Source organism: Acanthochromis polyacanthus, chromosome 9, assembly GCF_021347895.1.
Source record: "Acanthochromis polyacanthus isolate Apoly-LR-REF ecotype Palm Island chromosome 9, KAUST_Apoly_ChrSc, whole genome shotgun sequence".
NCBI classification, from domain to species: domain Eukaryota; kingdom Metazoa; phylum Chordata; class Actinopteri; family Pomacentridae; genus Acanthochromis; species Acanthochromis polyacanthus.
The window spans coordinates 20,731,612-20,740,619 of record NC_067121.1 but is presented as its reverse complement, the minus strand read 5'-3'; positions in this window follow the sequence as shown (position 1 = coordinate 20,740,619).

Here is a 9,008-nt window from a genome sequence, read left to right as displayed (position 1 = left end):
CTACACTTAGTTGAGGGAATTGTGTTTTCCTCTACAATCAATTGCATTTTTAATTACTTAATGACTGGTAGCATAAATGCAGAAGTTTTTAACATTAGTGTTCTTAAAAATCAAGTTGTGTCAACAAGTATTTCCATGTTATTTGATTTTTAAAAAAGTGCTATGGACTTAAATACCATCACCATCAAATTTTTATGTTAGAAAAGGGGACTTGAAAACCTGATCTTGAGGTGAAGAAAAATAGTTATCATGACAAATTCATGAAGTTACATTAAACTGAATTTAGTTTTAATCAACTAATGCCAAAACTTTAGTTTAAATTACACACAGTGTTAATTCGATAACATCATTATGTCACCCCATCCAATTAAGAATAGTACTTGCAACTTAAAAGGTTTATCTACATGAGTAAATAAGAATTTTAATCTCTCAACCATGCATTTGACTGGTGGAAATAAGGCCCCTAAATTACTTTTAGGTTAAAAAGGCCCAAGAGAGTCAGGGGACGTTTATGTCGAAACTTTTGCGTGAAATAAATGTTACTATTTCACACTTTAAAGTAAAAAAAAAACTTTACTACTGCATTGGCATTAAACCTGAATGGTGCAGAGCCTATACAATATCATTACATTATAACAGTAAAGTAAAATCAGTAGTACAAATTTAAACAGAACAGCATAAAACTCTCATTTAAAGACAATAAAAATGCAGTTTAGACTATCATTTACCATCTTCTGCACTATCTTATCTCAGGATTTAACCTCGCCTTGATACAAGAGCTAATTACTTTCTTCAGTACACAGGGAGGAATCACGTTTGGTAAACGAGCTATCATGTTTTAACCATGAACTTTCCCCTACTTATAAATACGATACAATAAGATTTTAAAAAGGAAGTTATAAAAGCAATAAAAAGGAAACAAAACAGCTGAGTATTTACAACTGAAATCATACTAGCAATACTTCATTCAATATTAGTAATATAGTTACTATTCAAATAAATTCATCCGCATGATAATGATACTGGTACAACGCCAGGTCCACTGTTAAAAATTCATTAACGAAGGACAGCTTTTAATGATTAACCTGTGCTCTTTTATGATGTTTTCATGTGAAGTGTCCTTGAGTTACATATGTCTATCTAATACACTTAAGACTTTCGATTAAGCATTTCAAGTATTTATACCCAAGCTAAAACAAAATATTTAAGTCTAATGTACAAACCATAGCATTTAAAACCTCATCAAACAAGATAAAGGTTGACCTGAAGTAAACAATGAAAGCCTGACCCTCACCTATGCCATAAATCATTTGGAAAACAAACCCTACTTCCTACAAATGACCTTGGAGGGAGCATGTTGCCCTTTTACAAAATCCTTGATCTGAGGTGGAATCTGCTGTAGATATCGTTGCTATGACCTATATGCCTCACTTTATTTACTATTTGTCTTGTGCTGCTTTTAGGTATGTGATTTTTGGATTTTTCCGTGCCTTACATAAAATAATGTGACCCGGATTCCTTGGATGAAAAGCTGTAGTATCTTAATGGGAGCTTAAATAAATAAAGGAAAGATATATAAAAATGTCTAATAAATAATCTAATAATCTCTTTTTGATAACATAACACCTTTTAATTTAGCATACATTACAGATAATGCTATGTAATAATTATGTTCTCCCATGCTGAAATTGAAAGAAATAAAACAAAAACTGCTTTTCTTTTAGCAATCTGTCTCTTCAGAATCTCTAGAATTACACTACCGGTCAAAAGCAGAAGTGTTCAGAGCACCCCAATTTTTCAAGTTTTTTATTGGAAATTATGCGTGTTAATGTCTCACTGCACTCTGAAATGAAAGCACTTAACAAACAAACAAATTAAGTTAAAAAATCAATCCAGAAACCAAAATGTATTCTAAACATTTGACACATCAAAGTAGCCAGTTTTGGCAGATATACAGTGACAGCTGAACACACTCGTGGCATTCTTTCCACAATGGAGGTCAAATATTCTTCAGAAAAGTCTTGCCAACTCTGTTGCAGAAGTTCCCATAAATGTGTGGCACTTGTAGGTTGCTTTGCTTTCACTCTTCTGTCCAGTTCATCCCAACCCAGCTCCATAAGGTTTAAATCTGGAGATTGTGCTGCCATTCCATGTTTTCAAGCTTACCATCTTGTTCTTTTTTCCTAAGGTAGTTCTGGCATAGCTTGGACTTATATTTTGGGTCATTATCTTGCTGTAGGATGAACTCCTGACCAACTAGGAACAAACCAGAGGGTACTGCATGGTGCTGCTGAATACTGTGGTAGTTGTTTTGGTTCAGGGTTTCTCTCACGCTGTACAAGTCACTGACCCTGGATCCAGTAAAACAGTTCCAGACCATCATGCTTCCTCCTCCATGTTTGACAGTTGATGTCATACTGAGGAACCATCCTTTCACCACTCAACAACATACAAAACATGATGAACCAAAGATTTCAAATTTGGATTCATCAGTCCATAATACGTTCTTCCAGTCTTCAGTAGTCCATTGGTGGTGTTTCATAACCCAGGCAAGCCTCTCTTTCTAATTCTGACGTCTTAGCAATGGCTTTCTTGCTACAACTTGACCTGTCAAACCTTCATTCCAGGACTTCTCTTCCCCGTTGAAACTGAGATTTGCTCACTACGACCACCGTTAAGCTGTGCTTGAAGCTGTTGTCCTGTGAGCTGCCTTATCACCAAGCTGTTGACTCTCAGAAACTTGTCTTCTGATTTTGTTGTGGCTTTGGGTCTTACAGACCTCCCATGTCTTTTTCCCTGAAAAAGGTCCTTTTGAATAATTCTGAAATGTAAATTAATTTTCAGTTTTAGGTAACCTTTTTTTTAAACCTCTGGCAGTTCATCACTTACCTCATCACTTAATGACTTGAAATGTACCATTTCAAGTCATTCACTGGACTTTAACTACTTGAATTTGAATACAAAACAGGAAAAATTATGGCATTCTTAAACTTCTGACCAGTTGTGTAGGAGTGCTAAAATATAGCTGCTACCTGTGGGAAGTAATCACAGGGCTGGAAAATATTGCCCTTTGCACGTATACTAATATTACAGACTGACAAAGCCTTCAGAGGTCAGCTAAGTTTATGAGTTCACCTAAGTCTGCTTCATGTTACAGGAGAACCACAGGCCTCAAGCTAAACAACACAGCAGCATCAATATGACCTCATTCACATCTGCTGTATTATATCACAGCCTCCACACTGTGAGGGTGTTTTCACACATCAGGAGATACAGGGAGAAACTCTACTCTCTGTCTCCAACCTGAAAGAGACAACAAAGTCAAACTGGTCCTGCATGAAGACAACACTGGAAAAAATGCTCCTCTCAAAATGAGAAAAAAAACTTATTTCAAGGAATTTTACCTTGAAATAAGTGAAAAAAATCTGCCAATAGAACAAGTGAAAAATGGCTTGGTAAGATTTTTTGAAATAAGATATGATATTTAGAATCTTAAGATCTCAAACTTAGATGGGAACACTTATTTTAAGAAATATTTTAACAAGATTGTCAAGCTTAGGTGTCTTAAAATAAGCCAGATAGGCTTAAAAAAGCAGTTTTTCACTCATGTAACTTTCATGTAACTTCCTAATTTGAGATGTATTAACCCTTGTGCTGTCTTCTTTTACAGGCACCAAAAATATTGTTTCCTTGTCTGAAAAAAATCCAAAAAATCTGCAAAAAAATTCCCCAAATTTCTGAAAAGTTGCAAAACCTTCAGAAAGAAAATTCCAGTGATTTCTTAAAAAATTCCCTTAAAAGTTTTATTTTAAAAATCCCCCAAATTTGGCAAGAAAATTCTTGTAAATATTTTCAAAAAATGAATAAAAATCTTCCCAAAACAAATCCTAAAGTGATTACAAATATATCAGTAAAACGTCTAATATTTTCTTTAAGAACATTCACAAAAAAATCAAAATTGGCTGGATTTTGGTTGATTTTTTCGTGAATGTTCTTGAGAAACATTTTTAACATTTCCTTTCGTTCCACCAAAAATGTTCAAAGATTTCCCAAAAATGTTAAAAATGTGGAAATCAGAAGTCAGTTGTGAAAATATATATTTTTTCCCACTTTACTTTAAAATTGGTCAATTTTGACCCGTAGACAACACAAGGGTTAAACTTATTTTAAGTTTTCTTGTAAAATTCAACTCAAAACAAGATAATTTCAAGATTGTTTGACTTAACAAGATATTTAAGATACGTTGTCTTAAAACAAGTCCCTCCATCTTGCTGAAATGTCACTTGTTAAGTGAATTTATCTTAAATCAAGTGGGATGAGACATTTTGGCTAAAACTAAGACAAACAGACTTGGTAAGATTTTGAGTTTTTGCAGTGAAGAACAACACATTGCAACAGCATTCTCACAGAACCTTGAGATAGATAGATAGATAGATAGATAGATAGATAGATAGATAGATAGATAGATAGATAGATAGATAGATAGATAGATAGATAGATAGATAGATAGATAATTGATCCCACAACAGGAAATTTTCGGTGTTACAACAGCAAATACAAAAAACAGAACAAGAAAAGATTAAAGCTGCAAGCAGCGATGGACGGGTCCTCGCATTCACGCTGGACGGCGAATCCAGGTGGCACTGTGACTGAGAGTGTATGTTGGCCTCTGAATCGCATCTGGACCAGAGTCTGATCACACATGTAAAATTTCAGCCAGATTGGAGCATGTTCAGAGCAGTTATAGAGCATTTCCTGGCCATCCACCAGGTGGCGCTGCGACTGAGAGTGTATTTCAAACAGCGGATGTGATGAGGGTTGGACTCTGATCAGTCATGTAAAGTTTCAGGCTGATTGGAACATGTACAGGCTACTTATAAAACATTTCCTGTCCATCCAACAGGTGGTGCCGCGACTGAGAGTGTATGTTGGCCTATGGATGTGGTCAGGATTGGAGTGTGATTACACATTTAAAGTCTGAGGCAGATTGGAGCATGCAGAGGATAGTTGTACAGCAGTTGATGTTTCATGGCGAAGCATCAAAACTCTGATGGTCGCCATGGCCACGACATTTGGTTTCTGGTTAAAATTTTGATAACTTTTCATCACCAAGTCCTGCTGTGTGGACTGACAAAATTTCAGGTCTCCTGGAGTTCCCCTCTAGGAGGCGCTATAGCATGTGCAGTGTCGAGATGCATACGGTGTCGTTCCTTGGGTTGATGGTGATGTGTGCGGTAGTTTTAGTGAGCGTTGGAGTATTCCTAACCTGTCAAACAGCACTTTGTTTTGCATGGCAATATTTGGTCTGTGTGAGGAATGTGGCGCGACAGACCCAGGCAACGCTGTGTACATATCAACTAATACTAAAAAGTAGGCAATCAATACTATTTTTTGGCGTTTTATCCGACGTTTACTGGGTTTTACAGTTTCTCTGAAGTAGCAGCCACCAGGGAGAACATGCCTCGCAGACGACAGAGACACATGGCTGGGAGTGGTTCAGATGGAACCAAAGACTCGGACTCCTCCGCTGAAAGAGAACAGACCAATAGTTCAGAAAGTGATGGAAACATGCCCAAGAGCTAGGAGCAGCTAGGACCTTCTTGGAGTCTCTGGGTGGTGTCCTGGAAGGGGTACCACTTGGGAACTTCAACGCTCACGTGGGTAACGATGGAGAGACCTGGATGGGGGTGATTGGAAGGAACGGCCTGCCCGACCTGAACCCGAGTGGTTAAAACTTAAAAGAATAACTTATAAAAGAAATAAAAAGTGACAATACAATAAAAATTGATATAACGAATAAAAATTGAAAACACAATAAAAATGTATAAAATAAACAAAAATTTACAGTACAAATTGATAAAAGAAATAAAAAATAACAATAAACAATAAATTAATGCAATAAATAAAAATTAACAAACAAATACACCGTTATTTCCCAAGTCTCCATGGAGTCTCGCGGACTTCAGAAAATCAGTAATTTACGCAGACTCGTTTGTTTGAAGAAAAGGAAAAAACTGTCTCTCTCAAAATTTCTATTAAACCAATGCATTAGGTGTAAAAATTAATAAAATAGTGAAAATCAATAAAATAAATAAAAATTAACAATACAATAAAATTAATGAAATAAATACAAATTAACAATACAACAAAAAATTATTTAAAAAATTAACAACAATGTATAAAATAAATAAAAAATAGCAATACAAATCAACAAAATAAATATGAATTAACACAATAAAAAATAAGATAAATGTATTTAACAATAATAATTCACTCAATAATGTTTTCCCTCAACAGTGTCTCCATAGCTTCAACACATTGTCAGTAGAACGTTCTACTTTTGTTTATATATCACAATAGAGGAACATTTTATTAATCGCCTCAATAGCAATTGGAAAACACTCTTTAAATGTTGTTTTGAGAACGTTCCTACTTGGTAATCATTGAACATAGTTCATGTTCTTGACATCTTCTGAATGTTGATGCTAAAGGAATCATATTAACTTTACAGGAACATTCCTGCAGTTTAAACATTAGACTAAAACATCATTACAACCTGTTACTAATGTTATCCAGAGTTGTGGGAATGTTATCCTGTGGACCTTCAGTACTTCACCCTTCATTGTGTTTCATGTTTCAGAATGGGAAGCTCCTTTCCATAGACGTGGCAGGAGGAGTATTCGAGCCGATCCTGGTTATGGAGAGACTGGTTCCCTCCGGAGGGCAGCGGAGGTTTGCTGGAGGAGGCGGAGGCCAAGGTAGGCTGTTGGGAGAATCCTGTTTCTGGGGTTTCACACCAAAGGAGAACATTCTAAACTATTTATCAGCAATTTACCAAACCTTAGATCCTTGTAGATGTTTAAAGTATGCATGGTACCATCATGCTTTATTTACGCTATGCAGACGTACTTTTATCGTATTAAGTCAAGTTTTACAGTATACGTCAAACTGCCATCGTACCAAGTCTGAATGAATTTTGGTGGATTTGGAAAATTATTAGATTTATGTAGTCGTGTCTCTCCAAGGCCGCATTAACTCTCACAGACTTGGGGAGACAAAAGAGTTTCAGTCAGACCCTCATGTATTAGTCAATGCAGAAAGAACAAGCCGTTGTCTTCCCAAGTCTACATGAAGTCTTGTAGACTTTGGGAGGTGACGAAGTCTAAGAATTCTCAAGTACTTGTCGATGTTGAGGGTATACGTCGTACCATCATATTCCAAAGTCGGTGCATATTCAGCAGACTTTGGAAGATGATGAAATTTATGTTTCACAGACTTGCTTGCAGGAAGGTTTATGTTGTAACGCAATCTTTCCATGTCTGTGTGGACTCTCGGTTATTTATTGAGAATTGAAAAGTGTATCTCATGTAACCTTACAGACTCGACAATGCGGAAAGTATAAGTCGTGCCGTCATTGAAATTTGCGTCACTCCGTCCCTATTGTACTCGCGTTTCAGAAAAGTAGAAGTTGTATCTTGATCTTCTCAGGTCTGCATTGACTCTGGGAGACTTTGAAAGTTGCCAGAACATTCCAAACCGAACATACATACCGATGTTTAATGTATATGTCATGTAGAATTGGCAATTCTCCTAGTAGAGATGCCAATTGCAATCTCTACTAGGATAACTGCCAGTTCTCCTAGTAGACATTGCGATTGCTAACCCTAACCAATACAGTAGAATTGGCAATTTTCCTAGTAGAGATTGCGATTGGCATCTCTCCTAGGGGAGATTGCGATTGGCATCTCTACTAGGAGAATTGCCAATTCTACTGAATTGCCATCTCTACTGTGACATACACACGTGGACAAAATTGTTGGTACCCCTCAGTTAAAGAAGGAAAAACCCACAATTCTCACTGAAATCACTTGAAACTCACAAAAGTAACAATAAATAAAAATTTATTGAAAATGAAATAATCAAAATCAGCTATCACTTTTGAATTGTTGATTAACATAATTATTTAAAAAAACAAACTAATAAAATAGGGCTGGACAAAAATGATGGTACCCATAACTTAATATTTTGTTGCACAACCTTTTGAGGCAATCACTGCAATTAAACGATTTCTGTATTTGTCAATGAGCATTCTGCAGCTGTCAACAGGTATTTTGGCCCACTCCTCATGAGCAAACAGCTCCAGTTGTCTCAGGTTTGATGGGTGTCTTCTCCAAATGGCATGTTTCAGCTCCTTCCACATATGTTCAATGGGATTCAGATCTGGGCTCATAGAAGGCCACTTTAGAATAGTCCAACGCTTTTCTCTCAGCCATTCTTGGGTGTTTTTGGCTGTGTGTTTTGGATCGTTGTCCTGTTGGAAGACCCATGACCTGCGACTGAGACCAAGCTTTCTGACACTAGGCAGCACATTTCTCTCCAGAATGCCTTGATAGTCTTGAGATTTCATCGTACCTTGCACACTTTCAAGACACCCTGTGCCAGATGCAGCAAAGCAGCCCCAAAAAATTACTGAGCCTCCTCCATGTTTCACCGTAGGGACAGTGTTCTTTTCTTCGTATGCTTGGTTTTTGAGTCTATGAACATAGAGTTGATGTGCCTTACCAAAAAGCTCCAGTTTGGTCTCATCTGTCCAAAGGACATTCTCCCAGAAGCTTTGTGGCTTGTCAACATGCATTTTTGCAAATTCCAGTCTGGCTTTTTTATGAGTTTTTTTCAACAGTGGTGTCCTCCTTGGTCGTCTCCCATGAAGTCCACTTTGGCTCAAACAACGACGAATGGTGCGATCTGACACTGATGTACCTTGGCCTTGGAGCTCACCTTTAATTTCTTTGGAGGTTGCTCTGGGCTCTTTGGATACAATTCGAACGATCCGTCTCTTCAATTTGTCATCAATTTTCCTCTTGCGGCCACGTCCAGGGAGGTTGGCTACTGTCCCGTGGGTCTTGAACTTCTGAATAATATGAGCCACTGTTGTCACAGGAACTTCAAGCTGTTTAGAGATGGTCTTATAGCCTTTACCTTTAAGATGTTTGTCTATAATTTTTTTT